Raw genomic sequence first — 14,990 nt, forward strand, 5'->3', positions numbered from 1 at the left:
AATGTTATATTGTACGTTTTTCCGTCTGTCAGGACTTAACTCTAATCCATTCCTCAGGCCACACTAGACCCACCTTTCATTGCTGTGGTCATTGTACCTGATTATCTCAGTTTGATGGACATAAATGGAAGACTGCGGGATCTCAATGTTTGGTATCATCTATCCCTGCAGTTGAACTATACAGCTATGCATATAAGTTTGTCTTTTAACAAATTTGCTCCTTTATTTCATTTAAATCTTGTGTAATTATGGCAATCACGTCTTTGATGTTTAACCCCTTGATTCTTCTCATATGAAAACACCTGAATCAGCTTTCTCTTTTCACAGCACAATGTATAATATTAACTTATTAACTATAGGAAACTGTTATAGCAGACAAACTTGTTTAAACTTTAAAGTATTAAACTTGTTTTTGCACATAAATGTAATTTCCTCTTGTGCTGTTTATTATACTCATGGCACAAAGTGACGTATTGAAATTGTGGTGCCAAGAGTCATTCTTTATTCTTTAAGAATTAAATGACAAGGTATGAAATGTTACAATACAATATGTTTTGTGTTAATAAAAACATGTTTAATTGAATGCCTATTTGGTTGGATAGGCTAATATATAAAATTCATTTGCGCAGCTAATAATCAGAAAGTATTAAATCATTTGTTATACCATAATATATATTATCATGATATGAATTTTCACCCATATCTTACAGCCCTTACCTTGAGAGCTGAAAAAGACTAAACATGATAAAGCTACAATCAGTGTACTTAAGCTTGTTGTAGAAAGCTGTAATTGTGCCTATCTGTCTACCTATTTTCATCTCTTTCTTTTAATAGTAGACCATTTATTTGCTAATATGTACTATTAATAGCAGGTAGTAGCAATGTTCTTTTCTTTAGATATTAATTGGCTGTTAAAATGTGCTGGTTGTAGCTTTAATCATGAATGTCATAAATGTATGCTGATATGCCAACACTGGTAATTCTAAAAATGTTAATATGTAAATTTACATGTAGGTTATCATTGCGTGTATAATATCTTGCATGAAACTTCAGGACTATTTTTATATGAATTGTGAGACATTAGCTATATACATTAGATATAATCCTATAATCTGAGTATTCATGTGCAATGTAACTATATATTTTTACAGTATATTTATCTTCATATATGTACCTTTTATTTTGTAAAATATACATTTTCATAAACATATTTGAGCTATTTGTGGGAACTGGATATTGTATTTTGCCTTGTTGGAGTGTCTATTGGATATTGTATGTTACATTGTTGGAGTTTTTATTATTTTCTTGTTCCTGTTTACCATGTTTAGCATTTTCACCTGTTTTTGGTGGTTACAGATGCTTCATTAGCTACTAGTTTATGCTTCTGTAGCTCTTGACAAAGTTTAACTGAACTCAGTTTAACATGTGTAGGCCTTTCTTTCGTTCATGTTTAATGTGACAAATGATTAGTAAGAAGCATGAGGAGACAGCATGCTTAAATGTTGTTGGTCAAACAGAACTAGACAATGAATTCTTGTCACTACTCCATCAGAGTAAGTTTGTAAGTCACTTTTCTCTTTGGGTTTTGTACTGTAGTAATAATAATAATAATAATAACAACAACAAAAAGACTTTGGGTGTTTCCTTTTTATTTCAAAACACTGAACATTGAGACACATCCGAAGTTGTTTCTTCAGTAATACACCAGAATGTTTAATTCAGGTTTGACACCAAGTCTATTTTGATTGCCCAAATAAGAGAAATTAAAACATCAGGTTTCCTCTAATATAGAAGTAAATTCGATCCATTTTTATCTTTATCATTCCCCTTTATTGTGTAGGAATGTTACAGATATCACAGTTACTTTCTGACCTGGATAACATTATTAGAAAATGGCCAGATTAGCCAGGAGTATTTTATCCAGTTTACACCCCATATTCCTTGCATTAGCTGTTCAGTCAGAACATCGTCAGAAGTCAGCAAATCACATTAAGCTAGCAAAAAAAGTTACCCTACCCCTGTATATGGCTCTATGCTTAATAAATTCAGAGCAATAATAACACTTTACTATACTGAAGATGGATAATACATCATAATTGAATACAGGTGTGTGCACATACAAGTGATAGTGTATTGAATCTTGGTCTCTGTTCATCCTTGTATAGCTATCATAAAGGCAAGCCACTTATTTTGATATGCCATTCCTCATTTAAAGGCTGGTTAGGTATATGGGATAAGCACTTGCCAGCCTGTAACTGTCTTCCAAAGGGTGAGGAAGGTTTTTCAGAAAATATGTTCAGGGCTCAGAACGCCACTGCTTACTACAAGTCAATCACAGAAGAATTGCAGACCATACTTAGTATACATGGATAGAAGTGATCTGAGGTGATATAGACAGTGTTTATTGTTTACACAGCTAGACTAATCATCCCTATGGTGATGTTTTAAAGAGGTACAGAGGATATAACTACTGACAAGGGAATGTTGGACATTGTTGTCTCTGGATTCCATCTCATGGATGCACTATACATGGATAAGAAGGACATGCATACTTGCAGTACTTTTGGCAAGCGAGAGATGTATCAAGATGTTCACATCACTTCTACACACAAAATAATGACTGATGCCTACATTGATTAATTTAATCATTACATAACTTTGCGCAGCATTGTTGGACACCACAAACGGCATTCGTCAGCTGCCCATATCCACTGTCTTCAGGAATTGACTGCTACACAGAAATTCATCGACTCCATCAGTGATGCTGACTTCTTCCTCAGCTGGGGCACCACTGTGCTAGGGATGTTCCTTCCAACTCTTCACCACACATTTAAACGCCCTCACATGGAGCGCCTCTATCAAGCAGTACTCCACGGCTCAGTATCGCACCTCCCTGGTGGTCACCAAAAAAACATATATTTACCATGCACCTCATCATCTTCATTTACCTGGTTGTGGCTCCTGAGATGGTGGATTCACAGTGAGGATGGCTAGTCAGGATTTTCATGGCAATTGGAGTAGTTCTATGTAGTTCTCACCTATACTAGGTTTTCACCATGTCACGACAGTACCTCCAGTATGCAGGCTTGGCCAGCTGGTTGTCCCAAACTGTACAGGCTGTGGGTTGGCTAATGTACAGGCTGGAGAAGTACCACTCCTAGTATGTGCACTTCACATTTTTTTTACCATGTACACCCTGCTACCTTTGCCTCTGCTCTGGTCCATCTGCATCAACATTCTTACTACATCCCTGAATCTGCTGTTTGAGGCACTCATGAAAGTGCCAATGACCCTGCCATAGAAAGGTAGTGAGACTGTAATGGCCCGAGTGAGTCCGGGGGCAGCGCAGGATGCACAGACTCCCTTGACAGAGACAGATGTTTATTGACAGAAGTTTATTGACAGATGGCACTCACGTATAACACAAATACCGAACACGAACAAGGGCACAAACAAAGTCAACATGAACAAAGGCAATGGCCGACAGTGATGCCCAGGGGTTTAAATACATAAACACAGAACATCACTTAACTAGGTGCAGGTGTGTGCAAACATGTAGGCGTGATTACACTCAAGACAAAACAAGAAACTCCCACAGTACTCGGTGGGCTGTTCCACGTGACATGCGAGAGGGAGCGTTCCATGACAGAGGCGTTCTCTCTTTCCCTTTTAGGAGAGATTTAACTGTGTCCAGGGATCCCTAGCCTAACATGTCACTATGAGTTTTAGAAGCTTTTTTATAGGTTTGTAAATCAGTAGCAAACCTGGGTCAAAGATGTATTTAAAGTGGATTATAAAGTGTTTCCCAGTACGTATAGATAGCTGTGTCACATTGTTTAAAGCACTGGGCTGTGGGTCCTGAAACACCTCCTTATTGCTGCTTTCATCCTAAACTCTTTACCTTTTAGATCAGTGGCGAAAAGGATATTTATAGTGGTGGGGTACAATGAAGGAATAAAAAGCTTATTTGTATATGTTTGTTCTTGAAGGAATGCTATTGTCCTTAAGTAGCTATTTGTTTTGAAAAATACACTTTATACACTGTTCACTGACAGGTTCATAACCCAGTATCATCTTCCTAGACATGTTTTAGTAAGCTTATCATCTTCCTAGACATGTGCCTGTGCAACAAGCTAACATCTAACATCAAGTTTGGAGAGAACACACTGTCTTGTTCTACATGCAAATTATAGTTGAATGGTTGAAAAGTGATTTAGAAATGTCACAGGTGTAATTACATGTGTATATTCATTTGTACACTCATTTTTATATATCATCCACACATGCAGAGCAGCAAATGTAGTGCAACATTCATGTTCATTTTATAAATGCAGCCCCTGGTTTCCATCAGATTTATAGCACGTGGTAGCATTAAGTAATCACAATGGATTAAACAGCCTGCTTTTATAAAGGAAAAGTACTAAGAAAAAAATATAATACATCTTTGTTTTTGTGGCATCAGACTTGTCTATTGAATATTCTAGGCAGTATGGACAGCTGTACTTTGGGGTTTGTCTTATGTATCTTCCAGTGTTGGCTATATATGGTACTGTATGTATTTTAGGGATGCTAGTGGCTAGGAATAGGTTGGGTGTTTTGTGACAGTTAGGCACCTGAGATTGAAATGACTTAACCTCTCTCATGCATGAAAATGCTGGGGATTTAAATAAAAAGCACTGGAACCTTTGATCTCAGTTTTAATCTGATTATGTTTTACTTTGACATTTTAACTCATAAGCTTCACATCTTCCACTATTATGATTTTGTTTCAGTTGCTGGAGAATGGTCTGTTGTACTTGGGGGGTGAACACTGGAGGACCACTACCTCTCAGATCATGCTCAGAAACAAGCCTTCTTAAAACATACTGGGATATAGAGAAATGGGTCAGACTGAAACAAGAGAATCAGAGACAAGTCAGAGAAGTAGAAGAAAATGAAATGTGTCTCACCTCTTGAAGCATTATATTCCCGGTCAGTTCACTTATCTGAGGCAGGCCGCCTTCTATACTTTTCAGAATGTTATATAGAAGAGTAGGACTGTATTGCCTAACATTAGTGAAATATATTTGCTTTTTAAGATTCACTTGTTAATCCTGGCCTATATGTAGGTTACTGACTTTATTTCATTTTCATTTCAGTAGTGTTATTTCATAACTGTATTTCATCATGTAAGAATTTGCTTGTGTCACGGCATGGCCTCTTCTAGAAGACTTTCTGTGTGTGTGTGTGTGTGTGTGTGTGTGTGTGTGTGTGTGTGTGTATATGTGTGTGAGTGAGTGTGTGTGTGTGTGTATATGTGTGTGTGTGTGTGTGTGTGTGAGTGAGTGTGTGTGTGTGTGTGTGTGTGTGTGTGTGTGTGCGCGCGTACCCCCCATGTGTTACTTGATAATATCACACCTGTTCTTAGTTACGTTCATTGTTAGCACATGTATTTAAATTTGTTGTTCTGTTGTATGTTGTCGGTGTTTTGCCCTGTGTATATCACACGTAATGCAGTACCTATAGTATTTTTGGTTTCGGTATTGTTTGTATTGTAAATAAACACCTCATTGACTTGCCTCAGCTTCCCACTTCCTCATCACCTCTCATTATAGGTTGATCTTTTCTATCTTTTCTAATCTGGACTCAAGATGCAAAGGACTAAAAATAAAGAGCCTAATTCTTGATTGTCTTGATATTTAATGCAGTCATCAGTACATGAACACTAGAACCTGCTCGTTTATTTGTTAAGACCACATGGCATATAGTATGTAAAATACACTGTGATACTGTATTCAGTATTCAGCTTAATTCAATGAAACAGATAAAGAGAGGTGCCTACCTGAAAACCCCTTAGATGAGCTTGTGTTGTTGTGGCTGCTGGAATGAAGAGCAAATGCAGAGCCCTATGTGAAGCGCTAATGAATTGGCATAGGATATTTTTATATCTTATGTTCTGTATATGTACAGATAACATGATATGTTGGAGTTTTATCAAGCCCGTCAGATAAGGTTTGTGTTATGTTGGACTTCGAGCAAAGAATTTTATTTGAAGATTTGGACAGATATGTTAATTTATTCAAATGCATGTCAGCATGCCAGTTGTTTATTTTGCTTTAGAACTTGGCCACCTTCATTAAGGCTTCCCTGGTGCAGCTGCCTAATCAATTTGCTTCTCAGGGCTTTGGTTCCCAAGAGATCATTAAGAGGTTTATAAGGCAAGTCACTGAGGCACGCATCAGTGAATGCAAGTCTTCAAGGAGACAAATGTGGAGGAAATGGTGTGAGCAGTATTGCTCTAATTGCATTCTATACTTGCTAAATGCCAAAGAATTATATTGCTCACAATTTTTTGTGTAAGTGTAATTTTTCTTCAGCTCCAGTTCTGTAGCCCCATGGGCCATGCACAGTCTAGCACACCTGATCCAACTCATGAAGAGCTTAATAAATATCTGATGGCCTGGACATGGTCCATGTGGCCCTGGGACTAGAGCTGAATATGTTAGATTATTTTACTTTAATATATATACACCATTGTTTTTGTTCAGATATCCATGTGTCCAGAGAGGCTCAGATATCCATATGCCATATTATTTTATTAGAGACATTGCATATTGCATATTGTGAGATGACATTGCATATTGAAAGGTGTAATAAGAACATAAAGTTCAAGTTCATAAACATAAAAGTTTAAGTTTAAGTTAAGTTTAAGTTCAAGCTGTGCATGATTTTTTAATATTATTTTTTTGAAGATTCTGAGAAAAATGTTTTAATCATATTTGGTGCATTGAGATAACCAACAATAACAAATTTGAATCATAAATAATAACTTACATTTGAATTTAAACAGGAAATGAATTTATTTATAAAGAATACAGCTTTTGTATTTTTCCTTATGGAGAGTGAGAAATTAAAGAAGTAGAGTAAAAAATGAACATTGTGTGCACAGAAATTTTATAGTAAAGGACAGACAGGAAGTGTTTCCTGACAGACAGGAATTGTTTTCAAAACAAGATGAAGCCACAGTGGTCACCCTAGCAACCAAGATAGAGTATGAGATATGAAGACATCTGGTGAGCAATTTAGAAAACAAGCCTTGTGGAAATGCAATGACTATTAGTAGGCCCATTTTATAATAAATTACATGTACATGGAAATATTCTGAACATATAAAAAAAATGTTGCAAACTCAAATTTTCATACACCTATAATTTCCTTTGTTTTGTTTCCCCGGGATCAGCCTTGTGGAGGGTCTGTTGTTAATGTTCCTCATGGTCTACTCACTGCTGTTGGTGGTCAATCTGGCAAAAGAGTTCAAGTGATACCTCCAGCATCTATGCTGCTGGATCCATCAAACCAAGAGTAACCTGCTCAGACTCACTGCCATTGCCATCAACTTTGGGGTGGTGTCCTCAGACATTGTAAGTCTACTTATTTGTAGACAGTTCATGATTGTTGATTAAAATGTATTAATATGTGTAAGGGTTGGGGCCAGGCCGAGGCCCCCTTCGACCACCAGAGGGAGGCCTCGAGTCAGGCACGCCACTAATCAGGCTTAACACCCAACAGCTGGGCTAGACATTATATAAGCCCAGTGACCCAGCCATTCAGTGTTGGATCTTTGCCAAAGTTCTCCTAGCTGGTAATGTCAGGTATTGAGGTCTGTGAGCCCTCGTGCTACACCTCACTTCTTGTCTGTGAGGGTGTTCATGTTTTTACACGTCCCCTCACCAATTTTCCCTCTCGAGTCTGTCTGGGTATGGTAGCTATGGTCATATCTGCGGAGTTGCCTACTGAAGCTTGCCGTGGTGACGTTGGTCATTGCTATTTACACATACATCATCGAAGTCACATTCCATCTGCTCTTTATCTGTGAATACCAAAACAGCATGAATCAAAGGTATCAGAATGAATGCTGCCATGAGTTTCCAGATACTATTACAGAAAAAAAAAAAAAAAAAAAAAAACCTTTATAATAATTTATAATCCAATAATCCAATATGTATGATAACAATATGTGGTTTTTAAGTCCTTTTTTATTATATTTTTCATGTGTTGTTTAGGTCTCAGTGTCTAAAAAGAAAGGGCATCTCTGTGTTGGTAATGGCCATGTTTGTTGCCAATGTACTCTATAACAGCAGACAGGTAAAGTCTGAATATTTGTCTGAATATTTATTTTGTTCACATTTGTTATGAACTTTATAGCATGGCCCCCTCCTCCTGGACGTTAACTGTTTACCATTTAAATTAATATGGTGTCTTGTATAAATATGGTGTTTTGAATAAACATTTGGTAACATATCCATATTAACTACAAATGTAGTTATTTCATGTTATACACTATATAGAATGCATTATAATCCTGACATGCATGAAACATTACAAAGTAAACGTTTAAAGATCTGCTGTATGAAATGTTTAATAAATGTCTTATGAGATAATAAAAAAAAACAGAGTTGCATAAAATATAATGAACACACCATCCCAATCTGGCATGGCAATATAACGTACAGCCGGTTATCTTCGCTGTTCAAGTGGTGCTCACAAAACAATGTGGGGTTCATAGATAAGTGGACCACATTTGAGGACAAGCCTGGCCTTTTAGGGTGGGGTGGTATCCATCCTATTAGGGAGGCCGCTGCTCTCCTTTCTTGTAACATAAGCCATGGTCTTATGACAGACCTAGTTAATATTTGACAAACATGAGCAGAGGCCAGGCAGCAGATAAAAAGGCCAAACCAACTCTCTGCTGATTGCTATGAGACGTCACCCAAGGTTTACCAATATTGACACTCTGTTCCCTGAGCTAAGCAGAAATACAGAAAACCAAAAAGAAATGTTTTACTAACCTAATTAGTAATAAACAGAACATTGCCTGCACATTTCCTCTAAAGCTAGGTTTACTAAATGTTATATCCTTAACATCTAAAGTGCTCATAATAAATGAAATTGTCACAGATCATAGATATAATGTACATTGTCTAACAGAAACCTGGATCAAGCCAACTGAGTACTGTCACGGTTAGTCCCTCCTAGCTTTCATGTTCCATGGTTTCCCTGTCTTTTGTGTTTTGGTTTCATTCAGTAATTTCATTTTCTCCACACCTCATTTGGTTTTCCTCAGCTGTTCCTCATTTCTAGTCTTGTTAAGTTCATGTATTTAAACCTTGTCTTGTTCCCTGTGTCTTGGCTGTTGATTGATCAGCCACACAAAGATGTAGCAAGAGATCGTGACTCTGGAAGGTGGTTGTTCCACTGGGATGAAACTCCAGCTGTTTCTACACAGTCCAAATCCGTTATGTCTCAGCACCACCAAACCAGAGATAGCAAATCCCCTGGTGCTGCGGGTACACGGGCATCTCATTGTTCCCGGAAAAAGCAAGATTCTGTGTATTATGTCGATGACAAGATCCTAGGTAAGAGTCTACCTATCTTGACCATTGCTGCAGGGGGGGTTGGCCTGCAGCGCAAGATGTGAGTAGATGGAGTGAGAGCTTAGATAACCTGTTTCTAGGCACTTATTGGGTGCTCAAGCGCAAATGCGAGCTCCCCATAGCCCATGTGTGCTCTGAGAACTGCCAAGAGGGTTCTGTATCTGTGTGTTCCTCCAGGGTCACCCAATCTGTACCTGTGACTATCCTGCAAGCCACCCAGCCAGTTCCTGTTCCCGACATGAGAGACGCCGCCCATCTTGGTCTGGTTCCTGTTCCTGGCATGAGAGGCCACCTGTCCTGTCTCCAGGTCTGTTCCCATGGCTAAGCATGTAGACATGTCAGACCTGCCTTCCCTGATCCCTCATGTTCCCTGCCTCTGGACCTCCTGGACCCGCCGCTGAATGTCTCAGCCGCACTTCCGGACCTCCCGGACCCATCGCTGAACACCACAGCCATGCCTCATGGCACCCTGGATTCATCGCTGGTCTACTCAACGTCCTTGGACCTGCCTTCTGACTCTCAGGCTTCATGTTCCCTGCCTGTCCCTCCCAGGCCTGTGTCTCCTTTGTTGCCTGCTCCTGCTGTCCCATTGTTTTTGTGTTTTGTGTTTTGTCATCTCTGTTGACTGGTTTTGTTTTTGCTCCTGTTATGTTCTGTCCCTGTGCCTGTTCTGGTTCCTGTATCTCCCTTTGTTTCTGTCCCTGTGACCATCCATATGTCCATTCTGGTGTCTGTTTTTGTTCCTGTCCCTTTGTCCCTGGCCTGGTCTGTTTTACAGTTTTGTTTTCCTCATCTTGTTGTGCCTTCGGTTGTACCTCGCCATTTGTCGTCTTTTGTTGTGTCTCCTTGGCCTCCCAACAAGCACATTTGTCATCCTCAGTCTGTTTCTGTTGTGGATTCTGTTCTTGCTCTCGCTTCTGTGTCCATTCCTAGTCCTTGTTCTGCTCCTTCTGCTCCTGTCCCTCTGGTTTCTGTGTCTGTTGGGTCTCCTGCGGCTTTGGTCTCTTCTGCTCCGGTGCCTGCTCCTCGTTGTGTCCTGTAATCGGCTCCCATTTCTCTCCTGTCTGTTCCTGTGTCTCATCTGGGTCCAGTCCCTGCTCATCGTCTTGCCTATACTGTTCCTGTTTATGTCTCGTCCTAGTCCTGCTGTTTGGTTTTGGTGGTTTCTGTTTTGGCACACCCCGGTGTTGCGTGCTTTGGGGTGGTTATGGAGGTACTAGGGACTGTCATGCTTAGTCCCTCCTAGCTTCCATGTTCCAGGGTTTCCCTGTCCTGTGTGTTTTGGTTCCATTCCGTAGTTTCATTTTCTCCACCCCTCGTTTGGTTTTGCACATCTGTTCCTCATTTCTAGTCTGCAAATCTCCTAGATATAACATTTCTCAATGGGATACCCTCAAACCCCACAGAACTTGATCAAATGAGTGAATGCTTAGAATCAGTATGTAATGTTATTGCAGGAACAAGGCGAGAGCCAGAATGCAGATGCAGGAGGTTTTTTACTCAACACAAGAAACTGAACAAGGGAGACAAATAAAACAGAGACATGAGGAAAACACTAAAGCAAAGTAACACACGAACTAAGCAAACAAATAAAACAAGGACGACAATGATGAAAATGACGACAACTCCACAACAGAATGACTAGAATTAACAAAATAACCAACCACATGGGAAACCAAACACAAGGCTTAAATAACGCAGGTGGGTCCGCGGGCGCGGCTGTGGCATTCTTCGGCGAGTCCAGGGGTGCAGCAATCAGCGGCAGGTCCACAGGCTCGGCTGCAGCACTCTGCAGCTGGTCCGAGAGGTTTGGAGGCATAACTGTGCTGTCCGTTCGGTGGGTCCGGGAGCACAGCTACAGGAACAGGCCTGATACAGGAAACAGGAACAGGTTGAGTGACATCTCGGGTGGGGAGAACAAGCTGGGCAGCCTCCACTAGGCCGGGAACAGGAGTAAGATGAGCGGCATCCACTATACCAGGATCAGGAGCAGGAAGGGCGACAACCGCTATGCTGGGAACAGGAGCAGGAACTGGATCAGGATGGGCAGAGTCATCCACACCAGAGGCAAGGATTGGATAAAGACGGGTGGCATCTTCCATGCCAGAGGCAGGTACTGGATCAGGATGGGCGGCATCATCTATGCCGGAGAACCATATTCCGAGTTTATGCCTAATTACAGTACAGAAAAGGCACTAATGAAAATAGTTAATGACCTGTTGTCTTCAGACCAGTGTTATGTCTCTTTGCTTACATTACTTGATCTGACTTGTTATGATCCTGTCTAGGCTGGGAGGCCGTAACATAGGGTTTTGAGTATTACAACAGTAGAAGTAATGAGTAATGGAATGAATAACCAGACAAAGTTGACAGCAAAGATCTAGTGTGTTTACAAGTTTTTGGTGTTTAAAGACAAGAAACTGGAGCAATTGCATCAGGAGTGACCAAGGCCAACACAACAAACAAAACCACACTAGAAACAAAACGACGACTGTTAGAAGCAAAAATAAAGCCACACCCAAACAAAATGGCAGCCAATCCCTACCACCAGTGGACACCAGAGAGGAAGAGGCAAAACCTGGAACACAGAATGCAGACATACAGGCAGACATAACAGACTGCAGCATTTAACACTATAGAACACAATTTAATAGATTTGAGGTTGTGATTAGAGGAACAGCCATTTCCTGGTTTAAATCTTATCTAGCCAATCGCTACAAGTTTGTTAACATAAATGAAAACTTTTCAGCATGGGGCCTCTGCTTTTTTCTTTATATATGCTAATTATAGGTGACATTATATGTAAAAACTGCTAGTTTGCACTGCTACGCTGATGATACTCTCAGACCAGAGGACATGCATCATCTTAGTATTATTGAGAAATGCATAAAGGATGTCAGACACTGGATGTTGAGAAACTTTCACTCACTTAATGCTGACAAAACAGAAGTGCTTCTATTAGGCGTACAGACAGCGAGGTCCTCGTTCTCTAATTACTTAATCTTCTTCAAGTCTCTCATTCAAAGCTCATGTAAATAATATTTCTAGGTGTGCGTTTCTCCACCTCAGGAACATTACAAAGATTAGAAACATACTTTCCTGACATGAAAAAACTGAGAGAGCGTAATGAGTGTCTGCTTTACAACATCCTCCTTGCTCACGTTACAAGGCACTTCACTGACAGGCACAGGAATGATGAGGTACCTGCACAGCCCTTGACTGAGCTGAAAACAACACATAGGCTCAAAACATAGACTCAACACATGCACGTGAAGATATATGTCATCTGTAAAGGCCTGAGTGCCGTAGGAAAAGAAACAGGATGCTCAGACTCCCTTGATGGTGATAGACATTTATTGGCAAACATGGAAGACATGGGCACTCACATAAACCGTGAAAACGAAACACATGAAACATTGTGAACACAAACACTAATGAGCAACAACAAATGTACTTGTAACGTGTTCAAAGACTGACCAAACTGCATGCATCAACATTGGTTCAAATACACACAGACAGTACACACTAAAGCATTTGCTGGTGTGCGCAGACACCAGAGATGTGGCTACAAGAACAACAACAATTACAATGAATTCCCACTGCACGCGGCGGGCCGAACCATGTGATCAGTGGAAAAAGGAGCAGTCCGTGACATCATCACTTAGTGGCTAAAGTCTGTCTGATTTTTGTATTCACATACCAAAAGATAATCCGAACATCTCATATTCATGAATGTCAGTTTGTTTCTCTCTGTATCCCTCTGATTGTAAGGACCTGTACTCTCAGTCCTATGAGAAGGTTTACCTCCAGACTATTATAATCAGAAAGAGATGATTAATCGAGATGTAGCATGTCTGAGCTTGCAAGATCATTGCAGATTTTGATAAATTGTGTAATTTGTCTAAAATAATCGGCTCCGAGCATGCATACCGTTTTTTCAAGGATAAATAAAAATATATTTCCATTTGAGCATCTCAAATTATAGGTTTCATTCTAAAACAAAAAGAACATCCTCAGAAAGAATGAGTGACATTTTACTTCATAGCTGTATTATGTGAAATTGAGAAAATCAAAACCATTAGCAATTGTTACATGGCTGCATCAGGCCTTTCACCTGATAAACAAGTAAGTGGTTCATGCCCAGAAAATAAGCAGTAGGCGTGCCTAATAATCAGAATAAAGTAAATATGTACAGTTTGCATTGGGTCTTTGTATTTTAGAATTTGTATTATGCACATAGATGGTTGTAATGCGGGGAAGGTTGAGGGTGAACACGTGCGAAGTAACAGCACCTCAGACATGAGAGCAGGCAGAACTCAAAGCAGGGGAAGCCATAACGAAAACAATAGACAGGACAGTATAAATGAATGACCAGTTTAATCATGGAAACAGCAGGAGAACACAGTACTGAACAAAACCCAGGAACAAACAATAATAGACTAATCACGGTAAGGATGAGCATTAGATAAAGAAGGGAACTAAATATTAAGGGAAGACATACGGGGAAAAAACAAAGCATGAAACTAAGACAAACAGGGAAGAAAAAGAATGAAATGGAGTACACAGAACTGGGCTACTTAACGAGGTAAACAATAACCAGGATGAAAATACAAGGAACAGATTTAAAAGGAAAACCAAACAACACTTGCATGACTGAACCAGGGGAAAGAAACCTAAAAAAGAGCGAAGCGATGAGGAATGAGACTAGACAAAGACTGGCGATTACGGATCAGGAAAGCAATGTGGACGAAAGCACTGAGATAATGTACAGTGGACAGGAGAACAGAGTAAACTTGATGAACATGAACTGGAAAGGCAATACAGACAGAGCGGGCAACGTAAACTGGAGTACAGATAGAAAGTGCGTAGGAATTAAATGAGAGAGATAAGTAAACAACAGGAGAGAGGCGAGGGTACACAGAGTGAGTAACTAAACTTGGGACAGAGAGAACAAGCACAACGTAGCCAGAAGCCAGTGAGGCAGAGGCAGAAAATTGCGTCGATGTAAATTTAGACATAGACAACGACCAACAAACATGAGACGCAGGAACAAGGTTTAAAAACATGAACCTAACAAGACTAGAAATGAGGAGGAGGTGAAAGCAATGACAGGCATGGAAAACCAAACGAGGGATAGAGAAAAAGAAACTAAGGACTGAAACCAGAATATCACACAGGACAGGGAAACCATGGAAATAGCCGCAAGATGGAAAACACAAAAGAGATCAGGAAGCCGGGGAAACGGGAGACTCTCCGGTCCGTGAGCGTGACAATGGTACTATACTAATGTGTCAGGTTTGCCCTAACTGGCATCACAGTTCCCATGGCAATGCTTCTAAGTTTGTTTACTTCCTGGATTTGTTTCCTCATGCTTCCTTTTTTTTGGTTTAATACTGTTCCGCCCCCTTTCTATCTACGCCTGTTCCTTGTTAGTCCTCGTTAGTCTTTGTAAGCCCTCTCTGTTCACTGTCTTTGCAAAGTCTCGTCAACCTAAGTTCTGAGGCATTTATATTGTGAGTGTTTACTGAAAAGGGACACCGCACTAAAATATAGGGAAAATACGTCAACTAACAATGG

This window comes from Electrophorus electricus, chromosome 13, assembly GCF_013358815.1.
Source record: "Electrophorus electricus isolate fEleEle1 chromosome 13, fEleEle1.pri, whole genome shotgun sequence".
NCBI lineage: Eukaryota > Metazoa > Chordata > Actinopteri > Gymnotiformes > Gymnotidae > Electrophorus > Electrophorus electricus.